We start from the raw sequence: 13,548 nt of genomic DNA, 5'->3' as shown, positions 1-13,548 counted from the left end.
GGAAACTTTTTCTTAATATTGCTTCCTATCTCAATAAAGTTCTCTGTTTCCTAAAAAGTTTATCAAGAATAATTGCATGTACTCTTGCTGCAGAGAACTGTTCACACAGTATCATGTAAATTAAGCTTATTAGAATGTTAATTATAGATTCTGATTTTGTTAGAATTGCATCATTATTCCCTTAGAACTGTAACAGACGAACATTCCTATATGACCTTCATACAGCCAGGTGATATAGGAAACCACATGGCTGTGCTCTCAAAATATTTCAGTGGGAGCTGCGTGCCTCAAGGCTCAGAGGACTTTTCTGTAGGAAACTCTGTTGTGACACCTATATCAGAAAAGACAGAAAAGGTTGGCTGGCAGTACCCCAGCTACTTTCCTAGGATACTGAAAAAGGTGAGAATAAATGCTTTTGACACCCCAAGCCTCCAGGTTTTAGAAACAGCAAACAAAGAAAAGTTATTTGACTGGTAACTAGATGCTAATATTTGTGGATAGCTATGCACAAGGTAGCAGGAAGTATTTTTATAGATAGGACAAGGCCAAAGAAGGAGAAAAATCTTCATCTCTGCATGCAAGCAGTGCAGAAACTATAAGGCTGCAAGGCCCCAATTCTTTGCTAAGGAGATGGCTACAGCAAAATCCACAGCAGAAACAATGTCCCTTCACATTTTCTTCTCTCTAGTCTAAAGTTTTGTCCTTTTACATGACATAGAACCATGTGAAATCCTTGTCTACAAGTAACGTCCTGCTTTACCTTGTATCTGCTGTTCCTCTCTGTGAGTCACTGTGAGGTTCACAGATACTACATCAAGATTTCATCACTGAATTTTGCATTTCAGAAGTTAAAAAAAAAAAAAAAGGCCTACAGCTAACCATTCACTTTTCTTTTGACTAGCAACTCCAGGCGTAGCTTCAGGCTATGCTTATTTTGTGAAGCAGATGCAACAGAAAATATAATACCAAACCTTAAAGGAGTTTCTCTCTGCAAGTAGGTTTTAACACATGCTCTTGACTTTTATTCTGTTTTCCACTAGATCTAGTATTGCAACTGTGTCAATATGCAAATATGTATTACATAAGGTTGCCTCTTGGGCTGGAAAAGCAGGATATCTGCATGTAAATGTTCATTAAAAAGAATCTAGTACAATATTTTAACATAAATAAAAGGAAATCAGCCTCAAATACAGAAGTGAAAAGACCACATCTTTATGCTGAGAGGCCCATACGGACTGCTCCTCTCTCGTGCCTTTGAAATAAATAACCTTCTTCAAAAAAGCTGAAGTCATTTACTAAGAGAAAAACACATGAATAATACAATAACAAATAATACACAATGCAGCAATGGAAAGTGCTGGTTTAGTACTTGCTAATCACTATTTTTTCTTAAACTCACAATTGCCCAACTTAATTCTTGAAGGAATTATGATTCAAATTCTGTCCCAAAATACTGAGCAATTTGACAACGTATTCACATGAGATTCTACAGCATTCCATATTTTTACTTTGGAAAGTGTTATCCTGTATGTGTCCTGCAGCATTCAATGTTCTTATGCGCACGAAATGTATTGCTTCTGCACAGAAGGAAGAGACCACAATTATGGTGAGCTCTGCTACTGCATGAAAACTGTCTTCTCTGTAGCATTCTGTGCCTGCATAAGGCTGTCACAGCTCAGGAGCACATTAGCACTGCAGGTATCTAACAGCCACCGTGTCAATGTGTTTATTAAGCCATTGTCATACCTGTGGTGCTCTCAGCTTTATATAACATTTGAATTACTGCTGCAATTCACTGTAAGTACAAATACTCTGTAGTATTTATTAGGATGGATTTTATTACTAGTGCTGTATGAAATAACTATTTGTCCAAAGCTTAGACTGAAAGGCCTCTTACATAGCAAAGTATAAATGAGAATATGCAACGCGTATCTTTGAAAGGCACTGAGAGGAAGATACTGATCTCATTACGGTTTTATCATGTCATTTTGTCACTAGTTAGAAGTGGGAACACTGAAGAGCTGAGCTGCCCCAAGTGGCTTTAAACAGCCATGTTAACTTGAAACATCTCCTGGAACTGTAATTAGGCAAATGTAATTAGGCTGCACAATGTTTTTGTGGAAACGAAGTCTGTCATTACACCCAGCTAGTGTGTAAAGTGCTGAAATGGCTATGAAACTTCACTGCTCTCCCAGCACCAAGCACTTGTAGAAAAAAAACACAGACTAAAACTGCTTCTTCCTTTACAAAGCACTATTTATTACTGAAACTAAAAGGGTATGCTGAGTGCTATCCTTGATCACAAAAGTGGAAGAAACATTATTACTTTTCTTCAGGGAAATCAAAAATTAAGATCTGCAAATTCAAAGCAGTGCCATGGAAAATTTGTCAGAAAAGATGCATGAAAAATACTCATAGAGAAGCAAATAAAAAGGCTCTTACTGCAGCCTGTTAACACAGGCTAGACTATTCATCTTGAAGACACCATGGGGTCATTAACAACAGCATATTTTATACTAACAACTGGCATAAACATAAATGCATGAGGAGCATTAGGAAGAGGGTTTCCCCCTCTTTATACTTTACACGCAACTCCAAAGGCAAAGCACCCGTATTCCTCTGGTCATGAACACAGTAACTACCAGCAGCAGAAAGGCAAAGCTTAGAGCAGATTCCCGAGAGGATGCACCATCAGGCTCTATGCTACACGCTCACTTCTGCCCCTCCTCAGACACACCCCAATTCGTCCTGCAGCCTTTCTGTATGTACAGTTGGAGATCACTGATAGAAACCTTTTACTATCAGAAACTCTGCTAGAGAATGGAGCACTATCTGCAAAACACGGCATAAATGGGGGAAAAAGGACCAACAATATTCAGTGCTAAGTGGAGGGCAATTTAACCACAAATTTCCTTGCAAACTTTATTAATTAATTTACTTTTAATGAAATCATATACATAGGAAGCAGTGTAGCTACATTAGAATAAATAAAGTGAAAATCTACGGTGCACTGATCAAACTGCATTCCTATTCACTGAACCAAATTATTCATGACCCTAATCATTATAGCTATTTGATGCCTCATTAAATAAGGAAAACGGCACTACATTGTCATCATTTTTTGTTCAATCATCAGAACACTTGGAATAAGGTCAATAGTTGAAGACATGGAATTAGCATAATGCCAACATTTAAAATGCCTACTGCCAAAACAGCAAGTAATCCATCGAATATAGGGGGGAACAAGGAAAAGTAGTACTGTGTTGTTTTTTTTCTTCCTGTAAGTATACATAAAAAAAATATGCAGAAATGGTTTTTGAACATCAGATTTTGAAATATTTTTATTTCTGTAGCACCAGAGTAGGAATACATGGTCTAATGCATTAAGTGGTATATAAACATTCTATACAAAACCTGAATATCAATTATACCAAAATATACCCCAGATAAATAACACTGAATATCAGGGAAAAAAAAGAAATCACCATGCAGTCACCATATTTGTTGTACATGACGACAAAGCACTGCAGAACCAAACTCTAAACTACACTCATGAAATGATGCCTTCTTTGAAAAAGAACTTCCAATGATTTTGTTGAAAAAAATCTTAAAAGTGTTATTTAACCATTAGCAGAGATATCATCATCTGTGTTCCACAGTTACCATATGTCAATATTTCAGTCATTGATAATTCTGTATTTGCAGTAAGAAATTGCTTCTGAGAAGAGTGATACAGTGGCAGATGCTCAAATGGTGGTGTTGATTGTCAATAGAGTTATGAGCTTACTGTTGAGGATCTGCCAATAAGCTTTTTTCAGCTTGAAAATAAGATCTGAAAGAATGCTCAACTAATACTGGGTACCTACCTTTGGTTGCTTTTATTATCATGACAATGCTAGACAATATTATAAACCAGACTATCTGAAAATCAGCTTAATTTTCCCTCAAATTAATTTCTATTTACAAACATTAAAACTATTTTAGCACTTGAATTACTGGAGGAGAAAATGAAAAAAAAATTTTTGAAAAGCAAAAATAGCATAGTCACAATTAAAAAAACCTTCTTTAAACACATAATGAATTAAAAACACGTCAGAAAAGATGCATGGGAAGAATTTGGCTACAAGTTAACTTAATTCAGCTCTGGTAGACTACGAAGTGTTTATGACTCATACCTAAATTCAGTTCAAGCACATACTTGGGAAATGTGCAAGTTCCCGCATAGTGCTTTATGAAGTGCTAACTTAGAGTCTAAAGCACAGAGAATAACAACTTTGTGCAGCCTACTTCCAAAATATGTCTTCCTAATGAGAACACAAAATGCTTCAGCTTAGTTAATTTTATAGTCTGCATACTATACACTGTTTCTAAATCAGTTCTCAGTTGGGGAAAGGTGAGGGGGAGGGGGGGGGGAGGGAAGGGGAGGAGGGGAAGGGGCTGTTTGTGATTGTTTCTAAGAATGGAATGGTTTACTTTTACTTGCGCAGTCCATTTAGACAATTTTCCAATAGTTTTTAGCCAAATCATGTCACTTCAGAATACTGGGGGAACAAAGAATGAGTTTTGTGTGATGAAGATTTCATGAACTGCAGCTACCAGCATTAATAAATTTTAAACAGCTTTACAAATGATAAGACATTTTGTTATCAGGTATTTGAGGATAAGGACTATGTCACCTACCAATTAAATGCAGTCATTTAACAGCAAAAAGCAGCACCATACAGCAATTTATGACATACAGTGAGGAATAAAAAATCCAATTAAAATTTCAGGGGGAATTTAGCAGGGCAGAATTTAATCAGCAAAGATATAATTTTGCCAGGAGAAGACTGTGGCTAACACCTGTTCTGAAGCGTAAAGCAACATGGAAAATGTAGTAACAAACGTGTAGGTCAACGTTTGTTATGTTTGCTGGAGAGCTCCGCTGGTCTCATTTAGATCTTTCTCTCCCTTAGACTGAGAAATGTATTGCTTCCCCAGCACGGCTTTCAGATGTCTCTGACTCATTCCAAAATCCTCACCAAACCCAAACAATACTGTCTGAATACTGAATTATGCCTGTTTTCTCATCTCTGCACACAGTCTGTACAAAGAACTACATGGCCTTCTGCAGACTGCTGAGTGGCCAGAGGATGAAGTGGCTGTGCCAGCACCACGTGGCAAGGGGACACGGAGGACCTGCAGCCTCTACTGTAAGCCTTGTTCCCTTTGGGAGAAAACAACTGGATACAGTTGTGACACTCCATCTGCTCCACCTGGATGGTTGAGAATACCTTCTCAGCAACGTATGCAGTTCCATCACATTTTTAAAGCTGACTCAGTTTGAAACATCTCTAATTTCCGCGCAGCATCTTTTGCATGACCAAACTAGCAATGACCACATTCACTTACTTACTGAAAGGACCTACTGAAGAATGGATTGATAATTTTTATAATTGCTCCCAATATTTGAAGTCTTAAAAATGAACTGAAATCACAAACTCAATTATTACCATTTTCTGTTAAATTAGTTCATTCATTTTTACTAACTTTGGAGTAAGTTAATAGTTATGTATGCAAAACTTCAAGGGAAACACATTTCATCTACAATTCTAGTAGCAATATCTTACAAAATATATTCTCTACATCTGTTGTTACAGTATCTAACTTTGTCAATTAAAATCCATTTTTACTCTCAGAAATGAATGCAGTTAATGTTTTTCACTAGATGCACTGAAAACTTCATTACATTTAATGGCAGGTCACTGGACTACCTCACCAATGAAAAGATGAAGTCACTAAGCTGCTCATTATATCCATCCGCATTATACTTATGAGTTAAAATCCAATGCTATTAATGATGAAAGGAACAGATATTAGAAACTCAGCATTAATGAACCCTCCTGTTAGTAAATCCACATATATTTGCAGTGTGCAACAAATAAAGCATCAAGACTAAAGCTTTGAGCTTTGATAATTACACAAATAATGAGAGAGAAAATCATTTTGAAAACCCCACTTTAAAAGGCCTTTCCAGAGTCTCTAAGCGGAAATGCAGCGTTTCAAAAATGTTCATTTTTGCCTCAAGGCTGTCCTTTCAACAACAGAAATCTAGAGCACCATTACACTTTAATTGTCAATTAGCACTTTGAATTCAGTAATTTTTCATCATGAAATGGTTTGCACTGCATTTCTTAAAATTAACTGTAAGTAACAGGAAAATAGTATGTTGTGATTTGAAGCACAGCGAACTAAATCCATATTTTATCGATTCCTCAAATCAAATGCTACAACTTAGGGTTTTAATATCAAACAATAAAAAAGGTGACCTGTTCAGCTGTGTGCAGTCAAACTGCATTGCTGAACTACTAAGCTGGCTTAGTAGGAAGTGCAGGAGCACTGAAAGCTTCAGCTGAGATGTACAAAGTCCCATATGTTATTTATGGTAGTGAAAACTCAGTGAACATCTGTTTTAAAATAACACAAAACAAAACGCCTTATAATTTACTTAGTGCTGTGAGAAAGCTAGGCTCTCTTCAGTGGCACTCAGTGCCAGGACAGGAGGTGAGCTCCGGAGATCACTACCAGACTCAAAGACCCCACGATTCTCTGAAAACCTGAGACATTTGGTATTCTTCTAGCAAACAAGTAGATGCTGAAGATGTGTAGAACTACTTGGCTTTAACTCAGATAAATCTATGCAAAATGTATCGTGGCTTGCCATTTCATGAGAAACACGGGTATGATGTCAAAGGGGAGTAGGAATGACTCTGAACAAGCTGCTCCACAGCAAATCTTTGTCCTACTGTATACAGTATGACACTAATTAATGATACTCTTCTTCTCCCTTCCCCCAGCTGAAGCATTAATGAAAATACAGAGGGAGCCATTTTCCACCCTGATGCAAACACAGCTGATTGCAGCTACAGCCGGATGGTGCTGTGTCCTTCACAGAAAATGTGAGGAAGCATTCTGAATGTTACAGCTGTTGTAGCTCAGCTGCTAAGAATTCCTTTCTGGAATGCACACGTCTTATCAGTATTCCTGCAAACTGGTGTCATGGCAGTGCTTAAGAATTCAGTGCTGATTCTTCTTCACAAGTTTTTGGGTTTTTTTTTTGGTGGCACAAATAAGAGAGAATTAAAGCTGTAGATTCATGTAGAGGGGAAAAGCCATGAACAAGCAGGAAATAAAGGAAAAAATCATTTGGAGTAGTGCATCTAATTTGTCTGGAATACAGTCACTGGTATAGATGGTCTTGAGGGAGAAAAAAAGTACATATTTTGGAAATCCACCTCACAAACTCATCAAAATCACAGAAATTACTGGATCTTCTCTGTAGCGTGTTCATTAAATACATACTAGCTAATAAATCCTACTTTGTAAGATGTTTTGAAGCAAAATTGTTTTTACAATGGCAAGAAAATCTTCAGAGCATTATGCGTGCTGTGCAAATGTTTCCTGTTAGTGCACTGCGAGTTTCCTTCCCAGCTTCTCACCCAGAGCTTTTGGCACCCCAGCTCAGCTCTCACACAGCAAGTGACATTAATTATCCTCTGTGAAGTGACTGCAAGCTGCTGTTTTAAAAACAATGTCTCAATTCCAGTGCCTGTACCTACCACAGCCAATTACAGCCTGTGTCTACAAAATCAGGTATTTAAACTCTACTTTTAACTTTAAACTCTGCCTCAGCACAGCTTCTAAATCTCTGCAACATGTAGGAATCAACATTTTTAAAAAAGACGACTAAAATGTGACATAATATACCTCCTAGGATGCTTCTGAAAAACACGTGCTGCCTGCAGTGGCATCTCAAATCTGTGGATTTGTAACCCGTGAAGCAGAGCCCTTAACCTAACATCTCTGTCCTGGAACCTTTGCACTTCTACATCTTACCATTAGCAAACCACAACAGCAGTTACAGTGAGAGCATATCTTCCATGTCTCAGAGATGAGAAATTGTAGCACACACAGCGCACCAGTTTGCTTGAGGAATTAACACAACTAGGAAACATTGCAGGAGCCAAGGAAAATAACATGCTTAGGCTGCGACACAGTCACATGAAATCATTCATACACTTCACTGTGTAATAACTCAAGCATATCTACAGACTGATATATGAGGGCTGCTCCGAAAGTAATTTCTCCTATTTTATTATGTTGGCCCACATTGTCAATGTTGATCATCTCATCTGCGTGAATTGGTGGATTAAGACCAGGGAACTGTGTATGGAGCTGGACATCCACTTCAATGCATTGAAAATGATGGTGGCAACACTGGAGTAATGCATTAGGATGCAAGCTTTTCAGGACCTACTGAACCAATAAATGCCTGAAGGCGACACTTCCCTGGATCACATCATTAGTGGTGATGAGATGTGATGCCACCACCACAAGCCAGAGTCAAAACAGCATTCCATGGAGTGATGACATGAACTCCCTAACTAAGAAGTTGTTCAACACGCAGCCATCAGTGGGTAAAGTGATGTGTGCTGTCTTTTAAGGGAGGAAAAGGATGATCCTTCTGGATTTCCTGGAACCAGAAAATCACCAACTCTGACTGCTGCACTGGAATGCCAAGCTGAAGGCTTGAACTTCCAGAGTCAGCGCAGAGAAGAAGACAACCAGGCCTCACACCAGTTTGGAGACCATGGAGCACATTGCCAATCTTGGCTGGACTGTCCTACCACACCCACTGTATAATCCAGATTTGGAATATTCCAACTTCTACCTGTTCAGGCCAATGAACGATGGGACTGCATGGGCAACATTTTCCTGGTAACTACGTCATCATATCAGCTATGAAATTGTGGGGTACCTCCACTGGTTCAAATTTGCCTGAGCACAGCATGCAGATTCTTGTTCGTCAGTTGTGAAAATATAGTGACAATGTTTAAAAAATGCTGTTTTGTAGCTGATAATTTTCTCTAACAAATAGTAATATTGCACTCTTTGAATCTGTTGCAGCTTCCATATAATAAATAAAAAGGAGACATTACTTTCAGAGCAGTCTATGTATAACCAGATTTATCAGTATCCAGCATATCAAGCGTTTATATATATACGTATGCATATATACATACACACACATACACACACAAACACACACTAAAAGGGAAAAAGATAAGAACACAGAAATACTACAGCATTATTTTCATCTAAGATCTCATCTGGTTCACCCTTCTATCTTATGGTAATAAATTCCACATTTCTTACTTTCTTTGTTGAAAATAGCCAGTGTTGATACCACACTACAGTGAAATCTTTATAGTTTTAATTGCATGTAACAATTGCAGCAAAAAGATACAACAATCCAACAAAAGTTCTCTGGCTGGTCAATAGTTTAAACAGCAAATTATTTGTAATTAATACTGCTGTGGGAACACAACATTTTGAGTATCTTCATTATATAGATCATCCAACCTGATAGAGCTGCAACTAACTAGTCTATAATCAAGCTTTGAGAGCCATTCCACTTTCTCCACTGATTTTTTGTACACTGACTTTCATAAATAATAACTAGATGTATGCGTTACTACAAATAACATTCACCTAGTACTTGAAATAGGCAACTGGTGCTTCAGAAGAAACAAAAAAACTACCTCATGCTGGTTTATATATCTGTGTATATGTATACATTATATATATATATCCTCTGCTTATCTTTAACAGAAATCAATTTCAAGGCTTTCAACATATATACAGCTTTTTTTTCCCATTGAATAGTTATGAATTCCTAGTTTTCTTAAGAAACATAATGAAGTACAGGAAAACATTTAAGAATCTGCAATACCTAAGGAGTGTATAGTCCTCTCCTACTCACCCCTCAATATCCTACTGATGTGCTTGAAAAAACCCACAAAACTGACATAAAAGCATACTAATTCCAACTGCTTATTTTCTGTCTAAGAATAATACCACAAAGCTGGATCAACTATTATTGAAAATCAGGTCAGTTCTCACCTCACTGGTACTTACAACAGGTTTGCTCAACATACACTGCTGAGAAGAAGCTAGAGACTTTGACACGCTATTTTGTCATCTAATATCATTCATTCCTCCTAATAACGAATTCCCTTTAATAAGAAAAGGTTTATAGCTGAAATGGGGCTAAGCAGCTGTAAGAAATTTGAAAAATGTGCAAAGAATATGATTGCACACATTACTCTAGCTTTATCCATTACATACTTATAAAAACTATCAGTTTAAAGCAGTGAAAATTGGATAGATTCACAATGCAACTGTGCTGATCATTACTCTATTCCTTCTGGCTTCACTTTTGTGGCTTTTAATGTCTGTGGCTTTTACACATCGATGAAGCCATTTATATCTGGAATCACAGTTAACTATCAGCGATCTCAAGAAATATGGTTTGCACATTTCGTATTAGTTTTATATTGCACTCAGTAAAAAAAAAAAAGTAGGTAATAGAATAATCTCATCATTTAGATTTGTAACCCAGCCTCGAACAGAAAACATCACACCGTACCTTATTATAGCTAAGTAAATTGCAGGTCGTGTACCTCGTTCCTTCAATCTCGTGTTGTTTGAAAGACAAGACTGTTTTCCTTGTACTTCAGTTTCCTTGTACTTCAGCAGACCTTTTTCCATAATAATACTACCCCTATCAGAATATTCCAATAGAATATCCTATCTCACTGGATTATCATATCACAAGTTATTGTCCAAAATAATTAAAGAACCTCAGTTATATTCTACTGCTTTTATCATAGGCGAGAAATATTTACAAACGTGTCAGACCTAATCCTTAGAAAAGTACACAAATGCACCCACTTCCACATGTAGGTTAAGATCCATCCCTTAAGGTTAAAAAAAATCATTTTTTAGCATGAGAAAAATGATCAAACAGACTTAAACTCCACATCGTTGCACATTAAGTAATCACATACCCCTACATTTATTTCAGTGAAAGCTGGATTCACACGAAGAATGTCCAAATAACTCTCCACTGCTGAATTTCTGTAAAATTAATTGCCATTTTCAGAGGAAAATGGGATTTTCTTGATGTAAAGATCATGGTGATTTTTGCTTCCCTTCCTAACAGCAGCAAGGAGCACCAAACTTCTGACTTTATCTCCTGACCCAACTCCTCTATATCTTTATCCGTGAATTGGCATGAACTTTGAATCATCCTGTCAAGGTTTACAAAAGAAGAGGACAAAAAAAATGCAAATGAAAACCCAGAGTCCCATCCCAGTCTACAGATCAGATGAAAGCTCTGGCTGGTTGCAAAGAGAACAAAATTGGAGCATGCAAGCCACTATGATATTGTTGCTGAAGTTTTGCTGAAAATTCTGACCTGAGAGTTCTCCTACAAACATTTCAGATCTTCATGTCTTTGCAAGCTTGCTACTATTAATAAACACACAATATGGTTCATTCTTACCTTTTGTTCATTTTTTAAAATTCTGCATGTCTGTTTTCTGTGACATTCCTTCTCACATTTGATACACCATAGACTTAAAAGGAAATAGTAATTCCATCCCCTGTTGAAGACTATGTTGCACAAAAGCAGTATTTTTTTCTCCTCACTGCACACACGTGTCTTATGTGCCAATGTCCTCAATATTCTATGTGATTATTTTAGCCAACCTCAACTTCCTCTACAGTCAAATGTAAAGTGCACCTCTTGAAACATTTCAAATGCAAAAAGAAGCTGATCTGGGTGATATTGAAGATGACATACAAAGCATTTTTCTGTTCTGTAAAAGACACAAAAAAGAAGTATACAGGGCAAAGAAATAGAGAAAGGGGACAGAATCAGGAATTCATGCATATGTTACATAAATGCAATCAGGTGAAGTGCATTTAATCCTGTGGATTTCAAGATACTTGCTCTATTTTTCAAATCTTACTGATACTGTAAATCTCTTGATTACCTGAAATAATTTACTTCCCTTGAAAATATGCAGATAATACTGAATTAATTTCTAACATTGATATGAGTTTTGCTAGGGTATGAAGTCACTTCTAAGTTATCAGAAATATAATGTAAACTGTTAATTGTACTTAAGCAGGAGAAATCACATACAGTCAGTAATCTTCAGGGAGAGGCAAAACGTATTAGAGAACTCTAATATACGACCTAACAGTACCAATTTCAGCTGGGAATCTATAAGAGAAGAAAGCAATAATGGGAAAATTAACGTGTAAGAGTGCGGTATTAACTTATTACATGGTTTACAGTAATGGGGCCAATCTCTATACGGTATGTTTTCTCCTGGGAATCATTCAGTGTCTGAATCATAAAACATTATGTGAAAACAGAGAAAAAGCTTTAAGAAAACAGCTTTACTTAAAGAGATAATTAGATGTAAAGAGTATAATGCTGATAAACCATAATGCTGATATTGCTGATAACGTGGAAATACAATGAGCTATTCAGTAGTTACTTTACATTACCATCCTGCTTGAATCTATGCTGTATTTCACTTCTAGCTATACTACTATGAAGAGCTTCTTACTAATATTCCGTACTACTAACAACCAAACTATTCCAGATTACACAGTTACAATTTTTTCAGTGGATTTGTTAGCCAGAGAAGTATTAATATATTACAATATATGTGTAATAAGCACCAATATACACCATGATGTCACTGAAGTGACCAAACTAATAGTAAATGTAGAATCAGAATTCAAATTTGTTTCCCACCTGATGCTCGCCCTTACTGAAACCAAAATATCAGAAATGAGTTCTCTTTGAGAAGCACATTTTGACAACTCACAGTAGTATGGCACGACATCACCTGATTGGCTTTTAATTTATTCCATTGATAGATATGAACCACAGAGGTGAGAACTGTTCTCAGAGTTAGCGCGTATATAGCCTAGCAATAAATAAAAAGTCAAGGAAAACACATGCACAACTTCAAGACAATAAGCCTTCCTTCCAATGTTATGGCAGAGTTTACCAGCCTGGAAACCCCATCTTTCTAAATATGTCTTTGACATGAATACATCTTTGCTAGCGGTGGCTTCTTCTGCTATTTCCTCCCCATCCCTTGGACTACAAGATGGCTGAAGAAGCACTGTCCTTCAAATCATGATCACACCTAACCTGAAACCATTTGTATTTGGAATAAAACACCATGATTACATTCTCTTAGGGTTAAAATATATTGATATACCTTAAATGTGCAAAAGCACAAAAATTAGGATATCAGGAATTCTGAGATACCACCAGTGCAGTTTGGGCTGGAGAGATTTAGCTCCTCTAAGTGCAGACACCTGATCTTGAGATTTTCATTCCTAGGTGCAGCCCTAACTCACAAGACACATCATACCCCAAGATTGTGTTTTGTTATCTAACTGTGCACATAGAAGAATTCTACAAAACCATGAAGCAAAATAACAGACTCCTGAACAGAAGAATATAACTTCTTTTAAGACTGGTCTCATACTATAGGAAAAAAAATAGGAAAATATAATCCAACTTCCAACAAACCCTGTTTGTGGGACAGTATGTTTATTTTGCCTGTGAAACCATGACATTTTTATATCTACTGTAAACCACATACACAAACATCTTCAAGACACATTAAGCAT

At 36.9% G+C, this 13,548-nt stretch overlaps 1 protein-coding gene across 5 annotated transcripts in view; it reads right to left on the bottom strand.

Annotated features, from left to right (window-relative positions):
- The window catches only part of GABRB2 (gamma-aminobutyric acid type A receptor subunit beta2), a 159,975-nt gene that overhangs the window by 35,182 nt on the left and 111,245 nt on the right, over positions 1-13,548 (bottom strand). The window lies entirely within an intron of this gene.

This window comes from Lagopus muta, chromosome 14 (genome assembly GCF_023343835.1).
Source record: "Lagopus muta isolate bLagMut1 chromosome 14, bLagMut1 primary, whole genome shotgun sequence".
NCBI classification, from domain to species: domain Eukaryota; kingdom Metazoa; phylum Chordata; class Aves; order Galliformes; family Phasianidae; genus Lagopus; species Lagopus muta.
This window is presented reverse-complemented; position numbering and strand designations above follow the sequence as displayed.